Genomic DNA, 12500 nt, shown 5'->3' with positions numbered 1-12500 from the left:
TAGTCAATTCATCATTAAATGCTTACTACAAGGCAGTGTTGCTGATGAAATAGTGCAGGGGCACACCCTCGTGGACAAAATGCTTACAGCACCTGGTATTCCCAGGCGGTCTCCCATCCAAGTACTAACCAGGCCCGACCCTGCTTCGCTTCCGAGATCAGACGAGATCGGGCGTACCCAGGCTGGTATGGCCGTAAGCGAGAAACAATCTCTTGCTACAACATATATAGTCAAAGTGAGTGTGATAAACAGACATTGAACTTTCACCAATTAGATAAGCAGCTTGAACTTTGTGTCACTGAAAAAGTAGAAGAAATTACAAACACTGTTCCCATCACTTTTTAGCACAGGTAGTTGGATAAAATACAAACTTTATTTCCTTTCATCATTTGAACAGGGCAAAGGAGCACAAAGCACACACAAGCTGCATTCAGCAACAATATTCTTGTTTGTCTTATAAATACAAGGCAGATGCTAATTGAAAACACAAGGAAATTTGATCCTATTAAAAAGGCAGGAAGCTGCATTTAGTCAATTCATCATTAAATGCTTACTACAAGGCAGTGTTGCTGATGAAATAGTGCAGGGGCACACCCTCGTGGACAAAATGCTTACAGCACCTGGTATTCCCAGGCGGTCTCCCATCCAAGTACTAACCAGGCCCGACCCTGCTTAGCTTCCGAGATCAGACGAGATCGGGCGTACCCAGGATGGTATGGCCGTAAGCGAGAAACAATCTCTTGCTACAACATATATAGTCAAAGTGAGTCTGATAAAACAGATATTTAGTCAATTCATCATTAAATGCTTAATACAAGGCAGTGTTGCTGATGAAATAGTGCAAGAGCACCCCCTCGTGGACAAAATGCTTACAGCACCTGGTATTCCCAGGCGGTCTCCCATCCAAGTACTAACCAGGCCCGACCCTGCTTCGCTTCCGAGATCAGACGAGATCGGGCGTACCCAGGCTGGTATGGCCGTAAGCGAGAAACAATCTCTTGCTACAACATATATAGTCAAAGTGAGTCTGATAAAACAGACATTTAGTCAATTCATCATTAAATGCTTAATACAAGGCAGTGTTGCTGATGAAATAGTGCAAGAGCACCCCCTCGTGGACAAAATGCTTACAGCACCTGGTATTCCCAGGCGGTCTCCCATCCAAGTACTAACCAGGCCCGACCCTGCTTAGCTTCCGAGATCAGACGAGATCGGGCGTACCCACGCTGGTATGGCCGTATGCGAGAAACAATCTCTTGCTACAACATATATAGTCAAAGTGAGTGTGATAAACAGACATTGCATTTTCACCAATTAGATAAGCAGCTTGAACTTTGTGTCACTGAAAAAGTAGAAGAAATTATAAACACAGTTCCCATCACTTTTTAGCACAGGTAGTTGGATAAAATACAAACTTTATTTCCTTTCATCATTTGAACAGGGCAAAGGAGCACAAAGCACACACAAGCTGCATTCAGCAACAATATTCTTGTTTGTCTTATAAGGCAGATGCTAATTGAAAACACAAGGAAATTTGATCCTATTAAAAAGGCAGGAAGCTGCATTTAGTCAATTCATCATTAAATGCTTACTACAAGGCAGTGTTGCTGATGAAATAGTGCAGGGGCACACCCTCGTGGACAAAATGCTTACAGCACCTGGTATTCCCAGGCGGTCTCCCATCCAAGTACTAACCAGGCCCGACCCTGCTTAGCTTCCGAGATCAGACGAGATCGGGCGTACCCAGGATGGTATGGCCGTAAGCGAGAAACAATCTCTTGCTACAACATATATAGTCAAAGTGAGTCTGATAAAACAGATATTTAGTCAATTCATCATTAAATGCTTAATACAAGGCAGTGTTGCTGATGAAATAGTGCAAGAGCACCCCCTCGTGGACAAAATGCTTACAGCACCTGGTATTCCCAGGCGGTCTCCCATCCAAGTACTAACCAGGCCCGACCCTGCTTCGCTTCCGAGATCAGACGAGATCGGGCGTACCCAGGCTGGTATGGCCGTAAGCGAGAAACAATCTCTTGCTACAACATATATAGTCAAAGTGAGTCTGATAAAACAGACATTTAGTCAATTCATCATTAAATGCTTAATACAAGGCAGTGTTGCTGATGAAATAGTGCAAGAGCACCCCCTCGTGGACAAAATGCTTACAGCACCTGGTATTCCCAGGCGGTCTCCCATCCAAGTACTAACCAGGCCCGACCCTGCTTAGCTTCCGAGATCAGACGAGATCGGGCGTACCCAGGCTGGTATGGCCGTAAGCTAGAAACAATCTCTTGCTACAACATATATAGTCAAAGTGAGTGTGATAAACAGACATTGCATTTTCACCAATTAGATAAGCAGCTTGAACTTTGTGTCACTGAAAAAGTAGAAGAAATTACAAACACTGTTCCCATCACTTTTTAGCACAGGTAGTTGGATAAAATACAAACTTTATTTCCTTTCATCATTTGAACAGGGCAAAGGAGCACAAAGCACACACAAGCTGCATTCAGCAACAATATTCTTGTTTGTCTTATAAATACAAGGCAGATGCTAATTGAAAACACAAGGAAATTTGATCCTATTAAAAAGGCAGGAAGCTGCATTTAGTCAATTCATCATTAAATGCTTACTACAAGGCAGTGTTGCTGATGAAATAGTGCAGGGGCACACCCTCGTGGACAAAATGCTTACAGCACCTGGTATTCCCAGGCGGTCTCCCATCCAAGTACTAACCAGGCCCGACCCTGCTTCGCTTCCGAGATCAGACGAGATCGGGCGTACCCAGGCTGGTATGGCCGTAAGCGAGAAACAATCTCTTGCTACAACATATATAGTCAAAGTGAGTGTGATAAACAGACATTGCATTTTCACCAATTAGATAAGCAGCTTGAACTTTGTGTCACTGAAAAAGTAGAAGAAATTATAAACACTGTTCCCATCACTTTTTAGCACAGGTAGTTGGATAAAATACAAACTTTATTTCCTTTCATCATTTGAACAGGGCAAAGGAGCACAAAGCACACACAAGCTGCATTCAGCAACAATATTCTTGTTTGTCTTATAAATACAAGGCAGATGCTAATTGAAAACACAAGGAAATTTGATCCTATTAAAAAGGCAGGAAGCTGCATTTAGTCAATTCATCATTAAATGCTTACTACAAGGCAGTGTTGCTGATGAAATAGTGCAGGGGCACACCCTCGTGGACAAAATGCTTACAGCACCTGGTATTCCCAGGCGGTCTCCCATCCAAGTACTAACCAGGCCCGACCCTGCTTAGCTTCCGAGATCAGACGAGATCGGGCGTACCCAGGCTGGTATGGCCGTAAGCGAGAAACAATCTCTTGCTACAACATATATAGTCAAAGTGAGTCTGATAAAACAGATATTTAGTCAATTCATCATTAAATGCTTAATACAAGGCAGTGTTGCTGATGAAATAGTGCAAGAGCACCCCCTCGTGGACAAAATGCTTACAGCACCTGGTATTCCCAGGCGGTCTCCCATCCAAGTACTAACCAGGCCCGACCCTGCTTAGCTTCCGAGATCAGACGAGATCGGGCGTACCCAGGCTGGTATGGCCGTAAGCGAGAAACAATCTCTTGCTACAACATATATAGTCAAAGTGAGTCTGATAAAACAGATATTTAGTCAATTCATCATTAAATGCTTAATACAAGGCAGTGTTGCTGATGAAATAGTGCAGGGGCACACCCTCGTGGACAAAATGCTTACAGCACCTGGTATTCCCAGGCGGTCTCCCATCCAAGTACTAACCAGGCCCGACCCTGCTTAGCTTCCGAGATCAGACGAGATCGGGCGTACCCAGGCTGGTATGGCCGTAAGCGAGAAACAATCTCTTGCTACAACATATATAGTCAAAGTGAGTGTGATAAACAGACATTGCATTTTCACCAATTAGATAAGCAGCTTGAACTTTGTGTCACTGAAAAAGTAGAAGAAATTACAAACACTGTTCCCATCACTTTTTAGCACAGGTAGTTGGATAAAATACAAACTTTATTTCCTTTCATCATTTGAACAGGGCAAAGGAGCACAAAGCACACACAAGCTGCATTCAGCAACAATATTCTTGTTTGTCTTATAAATACAAGGCAGATGCTAATTGAAAACACAAGGAAATTTGATCCTATTAAAAAGGCAGGAAGCTGCATTTAGTCAATTCATCATTAAATGCTTACTACAAGGCAGTGTTGCTGATGAAATAGTGCAGGGGCACACCCTCGTGGACAAAATGCTTACAGCACCTGGTATTCCCAGGCGGTCTCCCATCCAAGTACTAACCAGGCCCGACCCTGCTTAGCTTCCGAGATCAGACGAGATCGGGCGTACCCAGGCTGGTATGGCCGTAAGCGAGAAACAATCTCTTGCTACAACATATATAGTCAAAGTGAGTCTGATAAAACAGATATTTAGTCAATTCATCATTAAATGCTTAATACAAGGCAGTGTTGCTGATGAAATAGTGCAAGAGCACCCCCTCGTGGACAAAATGCTTACAGCACCTGGTATTCCCAGGCGGTCTCCCATCCAAGTACTAACCAGGCCCGACCCTGCTTAGCTTCCGAGATCAGACGAGATCGGGCGTACCCAGGCTGGTATGGCCGTAAGCGAGAAACAATCTCTTGCTACAACATATATAGTCAAAGTGAGTCTGATAAAACAGATATTTATTCAATTCATCATTAAATGCTTAATACAAGGCAGTGTTGCTGATGAAATAGTGCAAGAGCACCCCCTCGTGGACAAAATGCTTACAGCACCTGGTATTCCCAGGCGGTCTCCCATCCAAGTACTAACCAGGCCCGACCCTGCTTAGCTTCCGAGATCAGACGAGATCGGGCGTACCCAGGCTGGTATGGCCGTAAGCGAGAAACAATCTCTTGCTACAACATATATAGTCAAAGTGAGTGTGATAAACAGACATTGCATTTTCACCAATTAGATAAGCAGCTTGAACTTTGTGTCACTGAAAAAGTAGAAGAAATTACAAACACTGTTCCCATCACTTTTTAGCACAGGTAGTTGGATAAAATACAAACTTTATTTCCTTTCATCATTTGAACAGGGCAAAGGAGCACAAAGCACACACAAGCTGCATTCAGCAACAATATTCTTGTTTGTCTTATAAATACAAGGCAGATGCTAATTGAAAACACAAGGAAATTTGATCCTATTAAAAAGGCAGGAAGCTGCATTTAGTCAATTCATCATTAAATGCTTACTACAAGGCAGTGTTGCTGATGAAATAGTGCAGGGGCACACCCTCGTGGACAGAATGCTTACAGCACCTGGTATTCCCAGGCGGTCTCCCATCCAAGTACTAACCAGGCCCAACCCTGCTTAGCTTCCGAGATCAGACGAGATCGGGCGTACCCAGGCTGGTATGGCCGTAAGCGAGAAACAATCTCTTGCTACAACATATATAGTCAAAGTGAGTCTGATAAAACAGATATTTAGTCAATTCATCATTAAATGCTTAATACAAGGCAGTGTTGCTGATGAAATAGTGCAAGAGCACCCCCTCGTGGACAAAATGCTTACAGCACCTGGTATTCCCAGGCGGTCTCCCATCCAAGTACTAACCAGGCCCGACCCTGCTTAGCTTCCGAGATCAGACGAGATCGGGCGTACCCAGGCTGGTATGGCCGTAAGCGAGAAACAATCTCTTGCTACAACATATATAGTCAAAGTGAGTCTGATAAAACAGATATTTAGTCAATTCATCATTAAATGCTTAATACAAGGCAGTGTTGCTGATGAAATAGTGCAAGAGCACCCCCTCGTGGACAAAATGCTTACAGCACCTGGTATTCCCAGGCGGTCTCCCATCCAAGTACTAACCAGGCCCGACCCTGCTTAGCTTCCGAGATCAGACGAGATCGGGCGTACCCAGGCTGGTATGGCCGTAAGCGAGAAACAATCTCTTGCTACAACATATATAGTCAAAGTGAGTGTGATAAACAGACATTGCATTTTCACCAATTAGATAAGCAGCTTGAACTTTGTGTCACTGAAAAAGTAGAAGAAATTACAAACACTGTTCCCATCACTTTTTAGCACAGGTAGTTGGATAAAATACAAACTTTATTTCCTTTCATCATTTGAACAGGGCAAAGGAGCACAAAGCACACACAAGCTGCATTCAGCAACAATATTCTTGTTTGTCTTATAAATACAAGGCAGATGCTAATTGAAAACACAAGGAAATTTGATCCTATTAAAAAGGCAGGAAGCTGCATTTAGTCAATTCATCATTAAATGCTTACTACAAGGCAGTGTTGCTGATGAAATAGTGCAGGGGCACACCCTCGTGGACAAAATGCTTACAGCACCTGGTATTCCCAGGCGGTCTCCCATCCAAGTACTAACCAGGCCCGACCCTGCTTAGCTTCCGAGATCAGACGAGATCGGGCGTACCCAGGCTGGTATGGCCGTAAGCGAGAAACAATCTCTTGCTACAACATATATAGTCAAAGTGAGTCTGATAAAACAGATATTTAGTCAATTCATCATTAAATGCTTAATACAAGGCAGTGTTGCTGATGAAATAGTGCAAGAGCACCCCCTCGTGGACAAAATGCTTACAGCACCTGGTATTCCCAGGCGGTCTCCCATCCAAGTACTAACCAGGCCCGACCCTGCTTAGCTTCCGAGATCAGACGAGATCGGGCGTACCCAGGCTGGTATGGCCGTAAGCGAGAAACAATCTCTTGCTACAACATATATAGTCAAAGTGAGTCTGATAAAACAGATATTTATTCAATTCATCATTAAATGCTTAATACAAGGCAGTGTTGCTGATGAAATAGTGCAAGAGCACCCCCTCGTGGACAAAATGCTTACAGCACCTGGTATTCCCAGGCGGTCTCCCATCCAAGTACTAACCAGGCCCGACCCTGCTTAGCTTCCGAGATCAGACGAGATCGGGCGTACCCAGGCTGGTATGGCCGTAAGCGAGAAACAATCTCTTGCTACAACATATATAGTCAAAGTGAGTGTGATAAACAGACATTGCATTTTCACCAATTAGATAAGCAGCTTGAACTTTGTGTCACTGAAAAAGTAGAAGAAATTACAAACACTGTTCCCATCACTTTTTAGCACAGGTAGTTGGATAAAATACAAACTTTATTTCCTTTCATCATTTGAACAGGGCAAAGGAGCACAAAGCACACACAAGCTGCATTCAGCAACAATATTCTTGTTTGTCTTATAAATACAAGGCAGATGCTAATTGAAAACACAAGGAAATTTGATCCTATTAAAAAGGCAGGAAGCTGCATTTAGTCAATTCATCATTAAATGCTTACTACAAGGCAGTGTTGCTGATGAAATAGTGCAGGGGCACACCCTCGTGGACAAAATGCTTACAGCACCTGGTATTCCCAGGCGGTCTCCCATCCAAGTACTAACCAGGCCCGACCCTGCTTAGCTTCCGAGATCAGACGAGATCGGGCGTACCCAGGCTGGTATGGCCGTAAGCGAGAAACAATCTCTTGCTACAACATATATAGTCAAAGTGAGTCTGATAAAACAGATATTTAGTCAATTCATCATTAAATGCTTAATACAAGGCAGTGTTGCTGATGAAATAGTGCAAGAGCACCCCCTCGTGGACAAAATGCTTACAGCACCTGGTATTCCCAGGCGGTCTCCCATCCAAGTACTAACCAGGCCCGACCCTGCTTAGCTTCCGAGATCAGACGAGATCGGGCGTACCCAGGCTGGTATGGCCGTAAGCGAGAAACAATCTCTTGCTACAACATATATAGTCAAAGTGAGTCTGATAAAACAGATATTTAGTCAATTCATCATTAAATGCTTAATACAACGCAGTGTTGCTGATGAAATAGTGCAAGAGCACCCCCTCGTGGACAAAATGCTTACAGCACCTGGTATTCCCAGGCGGTCTCCCATCCAAGTACTAACCAGGCCCGACCCTGCTTAGCTTCCGAGATCAGACGAGATCGGGCGTACCCAGGCTGGTATGGCCGTAAGCGAGTAACAATCTCTTGCTACAACATATATAGTCAAAATGAGTCTTATAAACAGACATTGCATTTTCACCAATTAGATAAGCAGCTTGAACTTTGTGTCACTGAAAAAGTAGAAGAAATTATAAACACTGTTCCCATCACTTTTTAGCACAGGTAGTTGGATAAAATACAAACTTTATTTCCTTTCATCATTTGAACAGGGCAAAGGAGCACAAAGCACACACAAGCTGCATTCAGCAACAATATTCTTGTTTGTCTTATAAATACAAGGCAGATGCTAATTGAAAACACAAGGAAATTTGATCCTATTAAAAAGGCAGGAAGCTGCATTTAGTCAATTCATCATTAAATGCTTACTACAAGGCAGTGTTGCTGATGAAATAGTGCAGGGGCACACCCTCGTGGACAAAATGCTTACAGCACCTGGTATTCCCAGGCGGTCTCCCATCCAAGTACTAACCAGGCCCGACCCTGCTTAGCTTCCGAGATCAGACGAGATCGGGCGTACCCAGGCTGGTATGGCCGTAAGCGAGAAGCAATCTCTTGCTACAACATATATAGTCAAAGTGAGTCTGATAAAACAGATATTTAGTCAATTCATCATTAAATGCTTAATACAAGGCAGTGTTGCTGATGAAATAGTGCAAGAGCACCCCCTCGTGGACAAAATGCTTACAGCACCTGGTATTCCCAGGCGGTCTCCCATCCAAGTACTAACCAGGCCCGGCCCTGCTTAGCTTCCGAGATCAGACGAGATCGGGCGTACCCAGGCTGGTATGGCCGTAAGCGAGAAACAATCTCTTGCTACAACATATATAGTCAAAGTGAGTGTGATAAACAGACATTGCATTTTCACCAATTAGATAAGCAGCTTGAACTTTGTGTCACTGAAAAAGTAGAAGAAATTATAAACACTGTTCCCATCACTTTTTAGCACAGGTAGTTGGATAAAATACAAACTTTATTTCCTTTCATCATTTGAACAGGGCAAAGGAGCACAAAGCACACACAAGCTGCATTCAGCAACAATATTCTTGTTTGTCTTATAAATACAAGGCAGATGCTAATTGAAAACACAAGGAAATTTGATCCTATTAAAAAGGCAGGAAGCTGCATTTAGTCAATTCATCATTAAATGCTTACTACAAGGCAGTGTTGCTGATGAAATAGTGCAGGGGCACACCCTCGTGGACAAAATGCTTACAGCACCTGGTATTCCCAGGCGGTCTCCCATCCAAGTACTAACAAGGCCCGACCCTGCTTCGCTTCCGAGATCAGACGAGATCGGGCGTACCCAGGCTGGTATGGCCGTAAGCGAGAAACAATCTCTTGCTACAACATATATAGTCAAAGTGAGTGTGATAAACAGACATTGCATTTTCACCAATTAGATAAGCAGCTTGAACTTTGTGTCACTGAAAAAGTAGAAGAAATTACAAACACTGTTCCCATCACTTTTTAGCACAGGTAGTTGGATAAAATACAAACTTTATTTCCTTTCATCATTTGAACAGGGCAAAGGAGCACAAAGCACACACAAGCTGCATTCAGCAACAATATTCTTGTTTGTCTTATAAATACAAGGCAGATGCTAATTGAAAACACAAGGAAATTTGATCCTATTAAAAAGGCAGGAAGCTGCATTTAGTCAATTCATCATTAAATGCTTACTACAAGGCAGTGTTGCTGATGAAATAGTGCAGGGGCACACCCTCGTGGACAGAATGCTTACAGCACCTGGTATTCCCAGGCGGTCTCCCATCCAAGTACTAACCAGGCCCAACCCTGCTTAGCTTCCGAGATCAGACGAGATCGGGCGTACCCAGGCTGGTATGGCCGTAAGCGAGAAACAATCTCTTGCTACAACATATATAGTCAAAGTGAGTCTGATAAAACAGATATTTAGTCAATTCATCATTAAATGCTTAATACAAGGCAGTGTTGCTGATGAAATAGTGCAAGAGCACCCCCTCGTGGACAAAATGCTTACAGCACCTGGTATTCCCAGGCGGTCTCCCATCCAAGTACTAACCAGGCCCGACCCTGCTTAGCTTCCGAGATCAGACGAGATCGGGCGTACCCAGGCTGGTATGGCCGTAAGCGAGAAACAATCTCTTGCTACAACATATATAGTCAAAGTGAGTCTGATAAAACAGATATTTAGTCAATTCATCATTAAATGCTTAATACAAGGCAGTGTTGCTGATGAAATAGTGCAAGAGCACCCCCTCGTGGACAAAATGCTTACAGCACCTGGTATTCCCAGGCGGTCTCCCATCCAAGTACTAACCAGGCCCGACCCTGCTTAGCTTCCGAGATCAGACGAGATCGGGCGTACCCAGGCTGGTATGGCCGTAAGCGAGAAACAATCTCTTGCTACAACATATATAGTCAAAGTGAGTGTGATAAACAGACATTGCATTTTCACCAATTAGATAAGCAGCTTGAACTTTGTGTCACTGAAAAAGTAGAAGAAATTACAAACACTGTTCCCATCACTTTTTAGCACAGGTAGTTGGATAAAATACAAACTTTATTTCCTTTCATCATTTGAACAGGGCAAAGGAGCACAAAGCACACACAAGCTGCATTCAGCAACAATATTCTTGTTTGTCTTATAAATACAAGGCAGATGCTAATTGAAAACACAAGGAAATTTGATCCTATTAAAAAGGCAGGAAGCTGCATTTAGTCAATTCATCATTAAATGCTTACTACAAGGCAGTGTTGCTGATGAAATAGTGCAGGGGCACACCCTCGTGGACAAAATGCTTACAGCACCTGGTATTCCCAGGCGGTCTCCCATCCAAGTACTAACCAGGCCCGACCCTGCTTAGCTTCCGAGATCAGACGAGATCGGGCGTACCCAGGCTGGTATGGCCGTAAGCGAGAAACAATCTCTTGCTACAACATATATAGTCAAAGTGAGTCTGATAAAACAGATATTTAGTCAATTCATCATTAAATGCTTAATACAAGGCAGTGTTGCTGATGAAATAGTGCAAGAGCACCCCCTCGTGGACAAAATGCTTACAGCACCTGGTATTCCCAGGCGGTCTCCCATCCAAGTACTAACCAGGCCCGACCCTGCTTAGCTTCCGAGATCAGACGAGATCGGGCGTACCCAGGCTGGTATGGCCGTAAGCGAGAAACAATCTCTTGCTACAACATATATAGTCAAAGTGAGTCTGATAAAACAGATATTTATTCAATTCATCATTAAATGCTTAATACAAGGCAGTGTTGCTGATGAAATAGTGCAAGAGCACCCCCTCGTGGACAAAATGCTTACAGCACCTGGTATTCCCAGGCGGTCTCCCATCCAAGTACTAACCAGGCCCGACCCTGCTTAGCTTCCGAGATCAGACGAGATCGGGCGTACCCAGGCTGGTATGGCCGTAAGCGAGAAACAATCTCTTGCTACAACATATATAGTCAAAGTGAGTGTGATAAACAGACATTGCATTTTCACCAATTAGATAAGCAGCTTGAACTTTGTGTCACTGAAAAAGTAGAAGAAATTACAAACACTGTTCCCATCACTTTTTAGCACAGGTAGTTGGATAAAATACAAACTTTATTTCCTTTCATCATTTGAACAGGGCAAAGGAGCACAAAGCACACACAAGCTGCATTCAGCAACAATATTCTTGTTTGTCTTATAAATACAAGGCAGATGCTAATTGAAAACACAAGGAAATTTGATCCTATTAAAAAGGCAGGAAGCTGCATTTAGTCAATTCATCATTAAATGCTTACTACAAGGCAGTGTTGCTGATGAAATAGTGCAGGGGCACACCCTCGTGGACAAAATGCTTACAGCACCTGGTATTCCCAGGCGGTCTCCCATCCAAGTACTAACCAGGCCCGACCCTGCTTAGCTTCCGAGATCAGACGAGATCGGGCGTACCCAGGCTGGTATGGCCGTAAGCGAGAAACAATCTCTTGCTACAACATATATAGTCAAAGTGAGTCTGATAAAACAGATATTTAGTCAATTCATCATTAAATGCTTAATACAAGGCAGTGTTGCTGATGAAATAGTGCAAGAGCACCCCCTCGTGGACAAAATGCTTACAGCACCTGGTATTCCCAGGCGGTCTCCCATCCAAGTACTAACCAGGCCCGACCCTGCTTAGCTTCCGAGATCAGACGAGATCGGGCGTACCCAGGCTGGTATGGCCGTAAGCGAGAAACAATCTCTTGCTACAACATATATAGTCAAAGTGAGTCTGATAAAACAGATATTTAGTCAATTCATCATTAAATGCTTAATACAACGCAGTGTTGCTGATGAAATAGTGCAAGAGCACCCCCTCGTGGACAAAATGCTTACAGCACCTGGTATTCCCAGGCGGTCTCCCATCCAAGTACTAACCAGGCCCGACCCTGCTTAGCTTCCGAGATCAGACGAGATCGGGCGTACCCAGGCTGGTATGGCCGTAAGCGAGTAACAATCTCTTGCTACAACAT

The 12500-nt window shown here is 43.7% G+C and overlaps 35 non-coding genes across 35 annotated transcripts; all 35 read right to left on the bottom strand.

The window, feature by feature from the left end:
- Positions 1-80: 80 nt before the first annotated feature.
- On the bottom strand, positions 81-199 carry LOC145882264 (5S ribosomal RNA). Its single transcript, XR_014393830.1, has one exon. It is a non-coding gene; the product is annotated as a 5S ribosomal RNA (ribosomal RNA).
- A 409-nt stretch (positions 200-608) lies between these two features.
- On the bottom strand, positions 609-727 carry LOC145884598 (5S ribosomal RNA). Its single transcript, XR_014396176.1, has one exon. It is a non-coding gene; the product is annotated as a 5S ribosomal RNA (ribosomal RNA).
- A 139-nt stretch (positions 728-866) lies between these two features.
- Positions 867-985, bottom strand: LOC145882263 (5S ribosomal RNA). Its single transcript, XR_014393829.1, has one exon. It is a non-coding gene; the product is annotated as a 5S ribosomal RNA (ribosomal RNA).
- Positions 986-1124: 139 nt separating this feature from the next.
- LOC145887676 (5S ribosomal RNA) lies at positions 1125-1243 on the bottom strand. The gene has a single exon (XR_014399267.1). It is a non-coding gene; the product is annotated as a 5S ribosomal RNA (ribosomal RNA).
- A 403-nt stretch (positions 1244-1646) lies between these two features.
- Positions 1647-1765, bottom strand: LOC145884490 (5S ribosomal RNA). Its single transcript, XR_014396068.1, has one exon. It is a non-coding gene; the product is annotated as a 5S ribosomal RNA (ribosomal RNA).
- Positions 1766-1904: 139 nt separating this feature from the next.
- Positions 1905-2023, bottom strand: LOC145882262 (5S ribosomal RNA). Its single transcript, XR_014393828.1, has one exon. It is a non-coding gene; the product is annotated as a 5S ribosomal RNA (ribosomal RNA).
- A 139-nt stretch (positions 2024-2162) lies between these two features.
- On the bottom strand, positions 2163-2281 carry LOC145853799 (5S ribosomal RNA). Its single transcript, XR_014374684.1, has one exon. It is a non-coding gene; the product is annotated as a 5S ribosomal RNA (ribosomal RNA).
- Positions 2282-2690: 409 nt separating this feature from the next.
- LOC145882261 (5S ribosomal RNA) lies at positions 2691-2809 on the bottom strand. The gene has a single exon (XR_014393827.1). It is a non-coding gene; the product is annotated as a 5S ribosomal RNA (ribosomal RNA).
- Positions 2810-3218: 409 nt separating this feature from the next.
- LOC145853798 (5S ribosomal RNA) lies at positions 3219-3337 on the bottom strand. The gene has a single exon (XR_014374683.1). It is a non-coding gene; the product is annotated as a 5S ribosomal RNA (ribosomal RNA).
- A 139-nt stretch (positions 3338-3476) lies between these two features.
- On the bottom strand, positions 3477-3595 carry LOC145853797 (5S ribosomal RNA). Its single transcript, XR_014374682.1, has one exon. It is a non-coding gene; the product is annotated as a 5S ribosomal RNA (ribosomal RNA).
- A 139-nt stretch (positions 3596-3734) lies between these two features.
- LOC145853796 (5S ribosomal RNA) lies at positions 3735-3853 on the bottom strand. Its single transcript, XR_014374681.1, has one exon. It is a non-coding gene; the product is annotated as a 5S ribosomal RNA (ribosomal RNA).
- A 409-nt stretch (positions 3854-4262) lies between these two features.
- LOC145853795 (5S ribosomal RNA) lies at positions 4263-4381 on the bottom strand. Its single transcript, XR_014374680.1, has one exon. It is a non-coding gene; the product is annotated as a 5S ribosomal RNA (ribosomal RNA).
- Positions 4382-4520: 139 nt separating this feature from the next.
- Positions 4521-4639, bottom strand: LOC145853794 (5S ribosomal RNA). Its single transcript, XR_014374679.1, has one exon. It is a non-coding gene; the product is annotated as a 5S ribosomal RNA (ribosomal RNA).
- Positions 4640-4778: 139 nt separating this feature from the next.
- Positions 4779-4897, bottom strand: LOC145853793 (5S ribosomal RNA). The gene has a single exon (XR_014374678.1). It is a non-coding gene; the product is annotated as a 5S ribosomal RNA (ribosomal RNA).
- A 409-nt stretch (positions 4898-5306) lies between these two features.
- LOC145856421 (5S ribosomal RNA) lies at positions 5307-5425 on the bottom strand. The gene has a single exon (XR_014377312.1). It is a non-coding gene; the product is annotated as a 5S ribosomal RNA (ribosomal RNA).
- A 139-nt stretch (positions 5426-5564) lies between these two features.
- On the bottom strand, positions 5565-5683 carry LOC145853792 (5S ribosomal RNA). Its single transcript, XR_014374677.1, has one exon. It is a non-coding gene; the product is annotated as a 5S ribosomal RNA (ribosomal RNA).
- Positions 5684-5822: 139 nt separating this feature from the next.
- Positions 5823-5941, bottom strand: LOC145853790 (5S ribosomal RNA). The gene has a single exon (XR_014374675.1). It is a non-coding gene; the product is annotated as a 5S ribosomal RNA (ribosomal RNA).
- Positions 5942-6350: 409 nt separating this feature from the next.
- LOC145853789 (5S ribosomal RNA) lies at positions 6351-6469 on the bottom strand. Its single transcript, XR_014374674.1, has one exon. It is a non-coding gene; the product is annotated as a 5S ribosomal RNA (ribosomal RNA).
- Positions 6470-6608: 139 nt separating this feature from the next.
- LOC145853788 (5S ribosomal RNA) lies at positions 6609-6727 on the bottom strand. The gene has a single exon (XR_014374673.1). It is a non-coding gene; the product is annotated as a 5S ribosomal RNA (ribosomal RNA).
- A 139-nt stretch (positions 6728-6866) lies between these two features.
- LOC145853787 (5S ribosomal RNA) lies at positions 6867-6985 on the bottom strand. The gene has a single exon (XR_014374672.1). It is a non-coding gene; the product is annotated as a 5S ribosomal RNA (ribosomal RNA).
- A 409-nt stretch (positions 6986-7394) lies between these two features.
- Positions 7395-7513, bottom strand: LOC145853786 (5S ribosomal RNA). Its single transcript, XR_014374671.1, has one exon. It is a non-coding gene; the product is annotated as a 5S ribosomal RNA (ribosomal RNA).
- Positions 7514-7652: 139 nt separating this feature from the next.
- LOC145853785 (5S ribosomal RNA) lies at positions 7653-7771 on the bottom strand. Its single transcript, XR_014374670.1, has one exon. It is a non-coding gene; the product is annotated as a 5S ribosomal RNA (ribosomal RNA).
- Positions 7772-7910: 139 nt separating this feature from the next.
- On the bottom strand, positions 7911-8029 carry LOC145853784 (5S ribosomal RNA). Its single transcript, XR_014374669.1, has one exon. It is a non-coding gene; the product is annotated as a 5S ribosomal RNA (ribosomal RNA).
- Positions 8030-8438: 409 nt separating this feature from the next.
- On the bottom strand, positions 8439-8557 carry LOC145853783 (5S ribosomal RNA). Its single transcript, XR_014374668.1, has one exon. It is a non-coding gene; the product is annotated as a 5S ribosomal RNA (ribosomal RNA).
- Positions 8558-8696: 139 nt separating this feature from the next.
- On the bottom strand, positions 8697-8815 carry LOC145881631 (5S ribosomal RNA). The gene has a single exon (XR_014393204.1). It is a non-coding gene; the product is annotated as a 5S ribosomal RNA (ribosomal RNA).
- A 409-nt stretch (positions 8816-9224) lies between these two features.
- Positions 9225-9343, bottom strand: LOC145850598 (5S ribosomal RNA). The gene has a single exon (XR_014372446.1). It is a non-coding gene; the product is annotated as a 5S ribosomal RNA (ribosomal RNA).
- Positions 9344-9752: 409 nt separating this feature from the next.
- Positions 9753-9871, bottom strand: LOC145856410 (5S ribosomal RNA). Its single transcript, XR_014377301.1, has one exon. It is a non-coding gene; the product is annotated as a 5S ribosomal RNA (ribosomal RNA).
- A 139-nt stretch (positions 9872-10010) lies between these two features.
- Positions 10011-10129, bottom strand: LOC145853782 (5S ribosomal RNA). The gene has a single exon (XR_014374667.1). It is a non-coding gene; the product is annotated as a 5S ribosomal RNA (ribosomal RNA).
- A 139-nt stretch (positions 10130-10268) lies between these two features.
- LOC145853781 (5S ribosomal RNA) lies at positions 10269-10387 on the bottom strand. The gene has a single exon (XR_014374666.1). It is a non-coding gene; the product is annotated as a 5S ribosomal RNA (ribosomal RNA).
- Positions 10388-10796: 409 nt separating this feature from the next.
- On the bottom strand, positions 10797-10915 carry LOC145853779 (5S ribosomal RNA). Its single transcript, XR_014374664.1, has one exon. It is a non-coding gene; the product is annotated as a 5S ribosomal RNA (ribosomal RNA).
- A 139-nt stretch (positions 10916-11054) lies between these two features.
- On the bottom strand, positions 11055-11173 carry LOC145853778 (5S ribosomal RNA). Its single transcript, XR_014374663.1, has one exon. It is a non-coding gene; the product is annotated as a 5S ribosomal RNA (ribosomal RNA).
- Positions 11174-11312: 139 nt separating this feature from the next.
- On the bottom strand, positions 11313-11431 carry LOC145853777 (5S ribosomal RNA). Its single transcript, XR_014374662.1, has one exon. It is a non-coding gene; the product is annotated as a 5S ribosomal RNA (ribosomal RNA).
- A 409-nt stretch (positions 11432-11840) lies between these two features.
- On the bottom strand, positions 11841-11959 carry LOC145853776 (5S ribosomal RNA). Its single transcript, XR_014374661.1, has one exon. It is a non-coding gene; the product is annotated as a 5S ribosomal RNA (ribosomal RNA).
- A 139-nt stretch (positions 11960-12098) lies between these two features.
- LOC145853775 (5S ribosomal RNA) lies at positions 12099-12217 on the bottom strand. Its single transcript, XR_014374660.1, has one exon. It is a non-coding gene; the product is annotated as a 5S ribosomal RNA (ribosomal RNA).
- Positions 12218-12356: 139 nt separating this feature from the next.
- Positions 12357-12475, bottom strand: LOC145853774 (5S ribosomal RNA). The gene has a single exon (XR_014374659.1). It is a non-coding gene; the product is annotated as a 5S ribosomal RNA (ribosomal RNA).
- Positions 12476-12500: the final 25 nt, after the last annotated feature.

Source organism: Salmo salar, chromosome 08, assembly GCF_965601325.2.
Source record: "Salmo salar chromosome 08, fSalSal1, whole genome shotgun sequence".
In the NCBI taxonomy this organism is placed as follows: Eukaryota; Metazoa; Chordata; class Actinopteri; order Salmoniformes; family Salmonidae; genus Salmo; species Salmo salar.
This window is presented reverse-complemented; position numbering and strand designations above follow the sequence as displayed.